This window comes from Dermacentor variabilis, chromosome 3, assembly GCF_050947875.1.
Source record: "Dermacentor variabilis isolate Ectoservices chromosome 3, ASM5094787v1, whole genome shotgun sequence".
Classification (NCBI taxonomy): domain Eukaryota; kingdom Metazoa; phylum Arthropoda; class Arachnida; order Ixodida; family Ixodidae; genus Dermacentor; species Dermacentor variabilis.
The window spans coordinates 168,789,324-168,802,392 of NC_134570.1; the positions used below are offsets into that span (position 1 = coordinate 168,789,324).

A 13,069-nucleotide genomic window follows, 5' to 3' on the forward strand; every position below is an offset into this window, starting at 1 on the left:
TTTATAACGTTCTTTGTGAAATAATACGGGTTGTGTTGACGTGCAAAGTTATTACGAAGCGTTAGGTACGGGGTGATAAGCATACTATACATGTAATCACTAAAAAGACAGTTTCACCCTAAAGGCGAAGCATCGATTCCGAGAGCAAATTGGTGGGCAGCTGGTTATACGAAGTAAGTATGGTATTGTTATCGGCCGTATTGACTTGTACACATCGGTATACCAGCTAGATTAACTAGCATGGTATCGCGCGCGCACAAGCAAACATGCGCACATCTCATTCGATGACCGCGGGAACTCGCTGTCAAAACGCTGGACGGAGGAAGCGCGGCAGCAGCAGCAAGCGAACTGGACCATCAAGCTGCGCTTCCGATTAACGGGAACTAAGCCGCGCAAACTCAGCGCGCGACGGACTCTGTCCCCATTCCAGACGGCTTTCAAGATACGGCGGCCCGGGCAGGCGCTCGCGGCCGCCCGTAGTAAAACGTCCCTCCCCCCTCCCCCCTCCTTCCCTATCCTCAACTAGGATCCTTGGGAGCGCGAGACTGAGTAGCGATTGCCGGCTCACCCTCACAGGTTTTCACTCGAACATACAGCACACGGAGCCCGGCGATGACGTCATCGCCCTTGGACTTTATACGGAAGCTCACGGCGACGGCGAGTTTGATGGCAGAAATGCCACTGGAGAGTTGATATCGTTGCTATCGCAGTAAAAGTATGACACCGGTACGAGGGATGTTATGCGCAATTTGCGTTGCCAGCACACAAGCCCTCGCAATTATCGACGAAGGTTCGGAACATCGTTTTCTTGTATTTTTACAGAACAGAAGCGTGCACTACGCACGTTTTCGGATTACCCATACAAAAATGCTTCCTTACTTTCTTTAGAACTTTTATCAACATCCTATCAACTTTTGTAACATCCTATTGACTTTTACTTTTTAGTAACGTTTGTCAAAAGAAAGTTGGTTACTTCTTTTCTAACTTCAGTATGTAAAAAGAAAGTTACTAGAAAGTTAAGACACACTATTTTAACTTTTTAGAAACACGATTCAATAGGAAGTCAATAAAAATAATTATTTTCCTAAAGTAGATAACCCAAGTTACAAAACATGCATGAATATTATTCAATAAGGTTATAATTATTCAGTGAACATGGCTGGTGCAAGACAGTCTTGTTTCATGGGCAGGTGTAAATTTCCACAATTTTCAATCAACTTTCTAGTAACAGTGGTTACTAGAAAGTTGTTAAAAATGATTTAGTGAAAAATGAACATATAACAGCATCTGAACTATAAATGAATATGCAAAGACTGGCTGCTTTAGAAAAAAATGTTTTTTTGCGCAGTAACTGTTTTCCTAATTTTTAATCAACTTCCTAGTAACAGATGATAGTAGAAAGTTCATAGAAAAAGATTGCTTCTAATACCGGACGCTAAGAGGAAATATGGTCTCACCAATTCAAGATGAGGGCACGTATTCTCGAAAACACGACAGGTAGTGCCATGGGAAGCGTGTATATGAGCGGTGATCATGAATTTGTGCTCAGTAGGTGTCAAAGAAGCCCGTAGGCCATGCACCATATCACTAGACGGAGCTGCACGGACGGCGCGCTGATCGTCTCGTGTTCGCCAACCAAAGCGGGAGACACACGGTCCGATTCGGTGTCCGATCCGGCGTCCGACGCGCCGAAACTGCAGCCCGAATCGAGGTGCTTTGCCGTGCCGAAGCGCCGGATCGGATGTCCGGCGTGCGAAAACCGGGCAGATTTTCATCGTCCGACGTGTCCGACAACTGCACCGTCGTCTCTGACGTTCCCTTCACGGAGGCGGTGCTGGCTGGCCGGTTTCTCGCAGTTATTCTTTTTTCTTGCCTGCTGCAGTTTGTTTCTGACATGAAATAGTTACCAGTTCAGTAAAATTATCTCGAACGTGTGCCTGTTATGCAAACCAGCGCCTTGTACACTAGCACTAAGCTACTGGTGAGATCGGGAGCCGCGACGCGAGGGCATTTCGCGAGCAGACATCACACACCGACCGTCTGAGCGAGGCCGCTCGCTTCGCTTGCACGTTTGCCCTTCGCAACGACTGCGTCGAGTAAACTAATTGTATTTAATTAGGGCCGACCTAAGTGTACAGTGTTAATTGTTTTCTAATTGTATTTAATTAGGGCCGACCTAAGTGTACAGTGTTAATTGTTTTGGCAAAAATAAGCACTCTTCGACGAGCGCGGGCCGGATCGCAAGCGCCGTCGGCTGCAACGTCCGCCTAGCTATGCCTACCGGCCCTATCGCTGGCTTTAGCGGAGCCGTCAGTGGACAACGCGCCGTCGTGAAGTGTTCTGTCGCTCACAGGGGCATAATTTTATCGACAGCGTTCGCGTAAAGCGAAGCAGTGTTGTGCAGAGTTGTTTCTATTGCGTTTCTCGACGTGGATACGAACTCAAGCTGGGGAGCTGGATGTGGGCGAAGCTTACGCGCCGCTCATGCCGTAGCATGCAGCGCCGCACGTCGGATCGGACACCGAATCGTACCGCGTGTGTCTGTATAGCTCGCTCAAGGTTCGGCTGAAGTCCCCGTATGTTCTTTATAAATAAGGAAGCCTACCTAGGCACTGTAAACACAACGATTGGGGCCTAAATACCTCTTCGCCTCCCACTACGGCTTCCTTTGAGTGACAAAGTCTGATCTCGAAGGCCGTGCTTTTGCAACCTGCATGCACCTGAAGCAATTGCGAATCTTGAAGGCAACATCCGCTTAGCTTTTATTATATATACATTTCCTTAAACTTCGTATCACAAAGTACAAAGCACACACTTTTGGACCAAACAAATCTATTAAAGGACTCTATCAAATGTTATTAGGAAAAAACACGCAATTTTTTTATTAAAGATACATTTTTCTAAAAAACCGCAGAGTGGCGCTACTGCAGTATCTGTTTGGTCGCCACACCACGTTGGTTGTAGTGAATGCTCCTTGCTGTGAGGTGGTATTTGAGTTATATTTTAGAAGTGCCTAGACAAAACGTGCTCCTTGTCGTGCGCAGTAACCATCCCAAACCCTCCGGACTCGTGTAACGCCATTAGTTCGCCGTGTGTATCGAGCGTTCCACCAGTGTCGTCAGTGAGTGCCCTAGTACAGCGCCCCTCCGAGCTGCCTTTGTTCTGCCGAGCTGCCTGCCCGCGCTCTCGTGAAAAGTCTGGTACTGGGGCTTCGAATTGTAGTGTTTGCAAGACTGTTGAAGGTTGTGCTTTTGTGGAGCTAGAGTTCATCGGAAGTTCTACAGTGCTTGCGCCAGAGAAACGTCGGTGCCTCTGTACCTGTTAGACGAAGGAGCGTTTGCCAAGTCTTGAAAGGTAAGCAAGTTTGGCGCTTGCGCGCATTCTTGAAGCTTATGATTTACGTAATGAGCGTTGTGTAACTAGCTAGAGCAAAGCGCTTTCCTATCGTATGTTAGCCATGTTGCTGTGCACATTTAGCAAGCAATTTCACGAAAGCTTCCTCTGATGTTACAGCGTACTTGCAGTCTGCTACCCGCCTTGATTGCTATGCCTGAATGGGCACACAATTATGAAAACACATTGAAAGTTGGTGTTCGTTCGGTAGTTTCCTGGCAAGAAGTTATTCGCTATATAGGCATTCCCGCAAGTACAGTACATGTGTAATGTATGCATCGATGTATCATGGGCTTCGCGCGTTGACACACGATTGCTATGTTTGACGCTTAAGCAGATAGAAGCTTGTATGAAGATTTTTGTATGTATATAGTTCGGTTTCGAGGTCCGCGTCGCGAGAACCTGTGTGTATTGTTTATGTTCTTGAGTGCCTTCGCGTATTTGTCTTCTATGTTACAGAGCGGATATAGGCCGATATTACAATAACGAGGTGCATTTTTAATCTAGACATTTCAATCAGACGCCGGCCTTTAAGAAAGACAGACCAACCAAATCTTGATAACGAGATGTCAGCTCTTGCAATCGTAGGTTGCGGCAGTGCGTAATAATTTAAAGACTGCGATTTTGTAGCGATACTTACCCCTCGATTCTATATCACTCTTCTCGCCCACCGCTAACGGCCGGCAGCAGCAGTACATAGCACGGGCCGGGGCGTCGGTCAGCCCACTAACGAATAGCGACAAGGAATACCATCGCTACAAAATCGCGGTCTTTAAATCATTACGCAAATTTTGTGCGCAATGAGATGTTATAAACACACCTTGCATGTACATGAAAAAAAGGTTTACAACAGAGATGACATATATGCATGGGCACATATATGTGTCAATAAAATACTCGAGCGTTTTTCTGCCAACAGAAAAAGAAGTTATGTCTCCTCCAGGGCATGGCTGCTTGTACTAATGAACCTCTAAGGGAAGGTTTTCTCTAATCCCTATTTTTGATATCTAAATGCTTATGTGGCATGTACAAACTGCTTGCATCAATTTCTCATTGGGATGAGCTGTCTAAAATTTAATTTTCAGTAATAATTGCAATAATTAACTCCTTTCACCTGTCTTCTAATGACTAAAGTTCTATGCTTCTACCTTGACAAACCTTTTGTGAAATTAGTTTGATGAGGCCCAATATACAGGGCTTTCTAAATTGAAGGTATCAGTACCTATTAAAGACTATGCTAATTACGAAAATGCTGCTTGTGTATGTGGTTTATTCACTCTGTCAGACAAAATCTTTACACCCAAGTGCAGTCAGTAAATTGAAAACTGCATGTCTGCAAGGGGAAGTCAGAATTGTATTTGAAGACAATTGCATCTTGTTTGATAGTTCTCGAGCACTTGTGCGTCACTAATCGAGCACAGATTGGCCCAATACTCGATGAGGCTTGAAGCTTTCAATGTCTGCTAATCACTAAAACAGCACCAGATCTCACTCTGTGTCAAGGGGTGGCACACATTTGCTTAGTTCTAGGCAGATGCATGTCTTTCTTTCGCATTGAAGTTCCCAATACTTTCTAGTCTTACGTAAAAGTACACAGCTCAGTACAATGCATGTATGGTATACGTAAGGCTGCTTTGTTCTTTAAACCGAATCAACGAGAAGCAGCGACTTCCGTTTTTGCAAACCTTACCCTACTTCCTAACCATTCCTTCATCAAACGTGTATAAAATGAATCTGTGGTTGTTGTATTCTTTCACAGGTAGACATCGGTGACGGTGTATACGTTGAAAAGGGCATGCTGAAGAGGCTGTGCCTGGATGCTAACAACTCAGGCTTTCACTTCGTGGAGGGCCTCCTTAAAGCTCCTTTCTCAATAGAAGACGTTGAAGGGAGGTCCTTCTTTGGGCGGCTGTCAAATGCCTTCCACAGAAGGATCCGTTGGATTCCAAGAAGGTCAACACCATAGTAGGTATGTGTGTCACAAAGAAGCATCTTAATATTCTTTGTGCAGTTTTCAACAAAACTCCTTTCATGGCAATTTCAGTGCTATCTTAGGGTATACTCCTTTCTTTCCTGCTAAAATAGCTATTAACCTGATTATAATAGCATATTATAGTGCAAGCTTTGCCACCATAACTAGAAAATTGTCATTACTGTTGGCATATGTATTTTTGTGATAGAGGCCCTGGTCATATGAATGCACTGATAATATATTATCCTGTCTTGTGGAAAGCTAACATGTTTAGTAACAAGCTCACTTTGACAATGTCTGCCTGCACAGCAAAGGCATTTTCTAATCTTGCTGTAGAACGTCCGTAATGCCTGTTCAACTGCTTACATGTTGCTTGTATCATTTCGTGGTTCTTAAGTGCAACACAAAAGTCAACTCTTCTATGTACCTGTGCCCAAGCAAAGCTGCAGCACAGTTATGACTGGCACCTTGCCTTTCCTAAGATAATTCACGCATGAAACTTCCATGTACTGGTCACAATACCAATATCGAAGTTCATTAAACTGAAGTTGATTTACAGCTTTTGTTTGTAGATGACAATTGGTATGATAGAGTTTATGTGTCGTGCATCTGTTGGTGTTATGCACATCCATCACGCTCCCAGCTTTAATGCACTAATTCAGTCATTTCATGCATTTTTAGGACTTTGCACAAAACAGGTGGAGATGTTTAGAGCTCACAGGGTTGAAAGCTTGTCTCCTGTGCACTTCCTTTTTAAGCAACAGATGCATGGTGTGTTGCAATGTCACTGGAGCAAAACTAATATATTGCCTTTTTTCTTCTCTTTTCTAGACTACACAACGCAACATTTCAGCCTACTTCCAGGGCAGCTGGAGAACTCGTCCTCCTTACTAGCCTGGGGATATTAAATGGATGTGTTCAAGCACAAATGGAAACCTGTCTTCTTCTGTTGCATGCCACACCTAGCCACTTGGCAATCACTATTCGCCGCAGACAGATAGTTGACAAGATGTTACTAGCAAGTCGTTAGGATATATAAAGGTGGTTAATAAATAGTCGCTGCATAGTTTTTAGGAAGCAAAAAAAAATTTTATTCAGAGATAATGAAAGCTTATTTTTGCAATATATAATTGCAAAAGTAATTACCTCTGAATAATTTTTTTATGTACTTCCTAAAAACTGTGAAGCGACTATTTATTAACCACCTTTATACATCCTCACGACTTCCTAGTAACATCCTGTCAACTATCTGGCGAATAGTCGACAGGATGTTACTAGCAAGTTGTTAGGATGTATAAAGGTGGTCAATAAATAGTCGCTTCACAGTTGACACTTTCTAACGACATAAGATAATAAGCAGTCGGTAAGAATTCTATCGACATTTTATATCCATACTTTCAATTCAATATCGGTGGCCAATAGTCGGTAGGAGGTTACTAGGAAGTTGTTACGGTGTCTAAAGACGGTTTATAGAATGTCGATAGGTTCTAGTAACATTTGTCTAAAGACTGTTTATAAAATGTTACTAAAAATTTTTGTAAGGGTTACAAGCACAAATGTGAGGGCATCCATAAATCAATGAGCGTGCGCTGGCTATGGCGTGTCATATTCTCATATGAATATTCGTTTACTGCGTCTGAAAAGTGACGCATGACATTTCAAGAAAATTAGAGGGCACAAACACTATTTAATTGATGAAAATCAACACACGTGCAACGCGTCTCTGTATTGTAATTGATTATTATTTTCGCAGAACATCTATTTAGCCCCGATCGTCCTTAGATCTCTCCTGATCCTAGATTAGGTGTTCGTAGTTCACGTTATACTTTTTATTTGCTCAGTTACTGATTGTAATCTTGGGGGGTCCAGCCACGCATTGCGTTAGTATGCACGAACGCTGTAGGCGCGTTCTAGCTAAAAGTGCGCTCGAATTACTGGAAGGCGCTCGTTGCAGACACTCGCTCCTTCCATACCTCACAGCGGACTGTTGGTGTCCTAGCTGCACCACACGAAAATGTCTCAAGGAAGGGCGGGAAGTTATTCAATGCCACATTCAATCGAATCTTAGACGGACTCAACGCCGGCTCAAGCCGCCATTCGTGACGTTGCAGGTCGCCATCTTCGCAATGCGCTGAAGCGTAGTTGTAGAAAAAAAGTTCTTTAGGATTCACGACCTTTCCGCTCAAATTGAGGGAGAGCCCGCTCTCGTTTTGGTGCTCAAGTGCGTGATTATAGAGCTCGTACAACGGCCAGAGCACCGCACTGTCCAGGAACTCTGCCTCGCTGCGCATAATAGTGCGCGGAGAGTCGGCACCATGTTCGGTAGCGTCGAGTTGTCGCCGGAGACACTTAATCGTGCTGTCGTACTCTCGTTCCGTCTGCGCGCTCCACCACTTGCTAACGCTCCCATGATCGTCGAACAGCGAGTTGCCCTTCAGAAGCGCTTGAAGCATGGCCTTGACGACATGCTGTGAGATGATAGGGTGGAGTGGTAACGGAATTTTGTTTGAAATGTCCCTCAAAAAACCAACTACCCCATTAGGGATGAACACGTGGTTGTTAGTCGGCTGGTACTCGCTGTCCCAGTCAAAAACAGATGTTACATAAGTGTTGTCGTACGCTCTTGTGCTATCTGCGCTGGTGGCATGTGCATTCCAGTAGAGAGATGACGCGTGTGAAAATACGAAAAGAACTGCGTCCAAACCACTTGCGTTCGATCTCAGGGACAAATGCGGAGTATTTCGGTAGTCTTCGTACTGCTGAAAGTTGTGCTGCGTGCCGAACGTAAATGTCATGCTGTTCAGTGTGTTCACTGCCCTCTGAACGTCGGCTAGGCCAAACCACGATCGCCTGGTCTCCAAAAGCTCCTTGACTACCATTCGTGTATCGCGAAAAAGTGCGGCAAATTGTTCGTCGCGATCTCGACGGTAAACGTCGGCAAATTCGCCGCTAGCCGCCAGCTTCGCTGCGATGCCGACGCCGTAGCGATACATTTTCTCAACCGTCGCACTGCAAGCTGAAATTCTGGCATCAAGTGGTACCATGTTTTCATCTTGAGTTAACTTGTAAACGAAATGCAAAGCTGTAGGCATGAAAGGCCAGAGCGTGAGCAATACCTTGAGGCCAACGTAATTGGCTACCGTGGTGCCAGAATCTTCCAGATCGAAGATGGAAGTGAACTTTCTAAAAAATGCAGGATCCTCTAGAAACACGTGAGTGGATGGTACGATGCGGTCGCTTGTGTTAAAGAGATGTTTGAAGTATCTGAGCCAGTGCCAGCTATCACAGTTCCGTAACGCACCAATCGAGGTTATATTCCGTACATCCAAGTCTCTGTTGGAAGAGTCAACGTAAGACAGCTTTCTAAGGGCCATTTGGAGCCAATAAATATGTCTGGCTGCCTTATTGGCGTCTGAAGAATTTCGGTACGTATTTAGAACACGTGCAAGGCTTTGCACGTAATATTTTGTATAGTTTGCATCTGGACTAATGACGTGTCTATTCAGGTGCGTCAGGGGCGCCTTCAGCACTATATCTGGCGTTCCGTTTTTCCTTATGTCTCGCAGCACGTGGACCCTAAACAGCGGCCGCAACATTAGCTGTCTGTCTGCAGCGGACACAACTTCGACGATGTCGCCAGCAAATTTCGCATACGGCCAATCACTGATGTGAATGGCAGCGAGGATTCTGCGAAAGGCGTTGAGAGCTTCAGCGTCACTCGAAGAGTGGTTGCCTTTGCACTTTGTATACACCAACATCGACTGAGTGAGGAAATTGTCTTCTCTTTCTTGTGAGCGCTCTCTCTTAAGGTGGAAGAATCTTTCGTAGAACAAGTCGAAATCTTTTATCAGCTGCTGGGTGCTCATCCGGGCAAAAGAGAGGTGCATCCAGTCTTCAGTGTTAGACCTGCAAGTAAAATAAGACGGATTCCGTTACTTCTTTCAAATAAACGCGCAAAAACAGTCACGTGTGTCAACTGCGCTAGCCTAAGGACGCAGAATGATTTACTGTAAGCCCAAACGAAGTATTTGCATTTCATTGGCGCTACACTATTGTATCAAGTGCGGTGGTCTACCCATGGTCAAATGGATAGACCACCGAGGTGCTGTGCTGGAGCAGCTGGGTTCAGAGCCAACCGTCAGACCAATATCGATTACTGCGTTCGTAACTCTGGGCGTGTGGTTCTATTCTATTGTTCTTTCTGACGCCAACTTGTGTCACTGGGTATGAAACGCTCTGCAACGCACCTCTTTAGCACTAGCTTGGGTCAGTGTGCATTTAAATTTCAGTATGTGGTGCTCTTCCAAGAACATTTTTGGCACCAGATTGAATCTCAGGTTATGTGCTACTGGGTATGCGTTGCTCTTCAATGACACACTTTTGCGCAAACTTGGAGCACTGGGTATGGGCCAGTGCCTGTGAGCCACTCTTCAATAAACTAACGTTTCAAGCCAACTTGGACCTAGCTATTTGGCACTGTGCATGTGCCGTTCTTCAACAGATATCGTCGATGCCAACTCGCGTCGCTCGGTATGTGTCACGGAATAATGGTACTGTCATTAAACTCGCCAAGTTCTGCGAGGCCGTGCTGAAACGTGTCTTAAAAGGGTCAACCGGGACGGGAAGTGCTCGAAAGTTATCCGAAGTACACGATGTATCGCACTGAGCATTACGTACAACAATGTCGTACAAGTTCTGATAGCCGAAGCACCAGTAGTCTATTGTGATAGGAAGTATAAGGATGCCCAAAGCATAGTGCTGCCATGCTCGCCCGCTACCTATGGCGTTTGAGCGGCTGGCGCGCGCGGTATTAGAGGATCTTCTGAGACGCGCCGTGCTTTTGGCTGCTCAAACGACGAGGAAAAGTGGATGAAGGACAGCGCTCTTTGCTTTGATGCGGGCACGAATGACGTGTTAACACACACTACAATCCCACTATCATTCCTGCTGAGTTGCTGTGGGTATTTACTGGTCTCAGCGGAGCCGACAGGGAGCTTTAAGCATACGTCACTTAATATATCACTGGGTGCTGCATAATGCCAAGCTATTCCGTCGGTGCCATCTCTTCCACCGTCGTGCGACAATGTCAGTGATTGGCCCTCCTCCGCGCGCAAAGAATGTGAGACGCCTGGTAGCTGCCATGACGTTCTTTTTTTTTCTAAATAGCAGCAGCTGTGTTAGGTGCATACCCCCGCCAACATGTGGCACCCTCCTATAGCAGAAATAACTTCCAAGGAGCTGAAACTCAACGGTAATCAGCGCCATCACTCTCATTGCTTCCCTTTCCTTTTTTCTGTCTTTTCAGTCTAAATGTAGGACTATCAGGCCCCCCACATTAGCGTTTCTATAGAGGCTCCCTGAAACGGTTTGGATAAATTTTGCAGACGCTTAGGGCAGAGTTACTCTTAAACATTCGCTTTACACCTTAGGAGAAGCGTCTCATAATAAAAGAGCTACGGACCCTTACAAGTTTCCCTTCTTCCTAGCCATGCGTTTTCTCCTCAACTCATTGCCCGAGTAATTGTTATTTATTTACTTATCACAGTACCCTCAGTGCCAACAAGGCATTACAGAGGGCGCGAAGCGGGGGGGGGGGGGTGGAGGGTGGCGCTACACGTTACAATGGCGACAAATGAAAAAGTACAAGAGCCACTAAATGTCAAACAAAATTCAATGTCAAGCAACAACTGCGATATTTGACAAAAAAACAACAAAGAAACAAAACAAAAGTACACAGACACTGATCACACCAGAGAGAAAAGGCTACATTAGAAACAGTCACTGCGACATTCCTCGGTAGTTAATTCGAATCTGAAATGGTTCGTGGGAAGAAACATTTTTTGAATGTGTTATTGCTGCATTTTAATTCCCTAATTTTGTTAATACGATCAACTCGAGGAGAAATGTAGTGTGGGCGGAATATATTGCTGTCCAGTTCAACGCACGTTCTAGGGTAGGATATATTACGAAACATTTATATTCTTACTTAGTCTTATAATCTTAGTCTCATCCGAGGCTCTCTTTCACAAGAGACTTGCTAAAATGCACAGTATAATTTCTGAAAACAAACCTTATCATATTTTGAACTCTTGTACTCTTCTTATATCGGTTGAAAGCCATGGGTTCCAGGCTGTGCAAACGTACTGAAGCGCGGGCCGGGCATTTCTTTGATAATGAACCTGTTTGGTTTTCTTTGGCAAACGCTTGGTATTGCGACGCAGGAAACTCGCTCCCCTGGAGGCCTTTGCTGGGACGTAATGAATATGTCGGTGCTATGATTATCGTGATGCTAAGAATATAGCTAAGTATTTGATCTCAGTGACGAGAGTAGTGTCATTTCCATTTAAAGAATAAGCAAACTCGAGGTAATTTCGCCTTTCTGTGAAAGACGTTGTGAAAGTGTTTTCAAAATTTATCTACATGTTTCAATGAACACACTACTCAGCAAATTTTTGTAGGTCCTCCTGTAAGGTTGTGCTGACCCCTGGACCACAGGTTACTCAATATAAAGCTCAGTCATTGGCAGGAAGCGCACTGAAGAAGATAGCCCACTGCACATATATGATCACCTTACTTTGAACAGATGCCTTAACGAGATAAATGCCTGGTGTGAACAATGGCAAATGTCTATGAACATCAAGAAATCAGTGACAATGGTAGTAACAACAAAGAAGATTAAATCAGGATTCACCTACCTTGGTGAATGGTACACCCCTAACTAATGTTCAGCAACACAAGTATCTAGGACTGACTCTAGCATCAGACTTGAAGTGGAATGAGCACATTACCAACATCACTTCAGCAGCCACCCGTAAGCTTTTCTTCCTTAAAAGGTCCCTGAAATATGCTCCCAGTCATATCAAACTGCTATGCTATAAAGCCTTTGTGCAGCCAGTACTAGAATACGCCAACACGGTTTGGTTTCCTCACACAAAGACAAACACAGCCGAAGTGGAAAAAGTTCAAAGGAAAGCAATACGGTTTATTCACAACAAGTACAAAACCACTGACTCGCCCACAGAACTCCTGACTTCATCCGGAATGGACACACTGGCAAACAGAGCACAGCAAGCTCGACTAAAATTCATACACAACCTGTTGCACAACCGCTTTAACATAAATTCTTCAAAATACATCACTTTCTCTACGTCCCGTATTTCACGCCATGAGCATAATAAAATGTTAGTTGAGTACCCTTGTAAAACGGACACATTTAGGTACTCTTTTTTCCCTACTGCTGTTAGGGAGTGGAACCACCTCGACCCAGCAATAGCTGATATAGACTCGCCTTCAATTTTTAGTAATATGATAGAAAAGAATAAGGAATGACTGCTAGAAATATTTTAGTCTTATGCAAATTTGTTTTTTACATTGTTTAGATCTATCTCTTATGTTATGTTATGTTAGATTGTATTAAGTTATGCACTGTTAGGTTGTAAATTGTTGTTGCATTTATATTTCACGAGATTGTATTGAATGACAATTTATTGTATTTTAACATCTGTTTTATTGTTATAGCTGACTTCACTAATTATATGCATGAAACGATGTCTTTCTTTTTTTGCATTTTGTATTTTCCCAGACTTTACTGTGTACCTACATGTAGCGTATCTAGTTCATTGTACTTTGTATTCACATGTTCTATGAATAATGTTGTATCAACGCTTACATAGTAACAATATGCCCACCTGCTATGGTCTCGAT

General features: G+C 44.2%; 1 long non-coding RNA gene across 1 annotated transcript; it reads left to right on the forward strand.

Annotated features, from left to right (window-relative positions):
• The first annotated feature begins 2,979 nt into the window (after positions 1 to 2,979).
• On the forward strand, positions 2,980 to 6,294 carry LOC142576511 (uncharacterized). Its single transcript, XR_012826859.1, has 3 exons — positions 2,980 to 3,354; positions 5,153 to 5,362; positions 6,197 to 6,294. It is a non-coding gene; the product is annotated as an uncharacterized LOC142576511 (long non-coding RNA).
• Positions 6,295 to 13,069: the final 6,775 nt, after the last annotated feature.